We start from the raw sequence: 251 nt of genomic DNA, 5'->3' as shown, positions 1-251 counted from the left end.
TAAAGGGTGGCAGCATGCAAACCGATAATGAAGAAGGCGTAGATACATTCACGGACTGGAGATACGAAAAGAAGGCTTCCGCAGTCCTAAGAGCTCGAATGAAGCAGGAGATTAGTACACGGGAGGCTGGAACGTAAGCTCCTCGGTTGAAGCCTAAGACCGGCGGATCGAGTGGTGATGAAACTATAAATGTCTCCGGAAAGGTCAGAGCGAGGGGAGAGTTCGGGAAAAAAGGGGGATTGGTGAACATG

The sequence above is a fragment of the Penaeus monodon genome, chromosome 25 (genome assembly GCF_015228065.2).
Source record: "Penaeus monodon isolate SGIC_2016 chromosome 25, NSTDA_Pmon_1, whole genome shotgun sequence".
In the NCBI taxonomy this organism is placed as follows: domain Eukaryota; kingdom Metazoa; phylum Arthropoda; class Malacostraca; order Decapoda; family Penaeidae; genus Penaeus; species Penaeus monodon.
Note: the sequence above shows the minus strand (reverse complement) of the source record.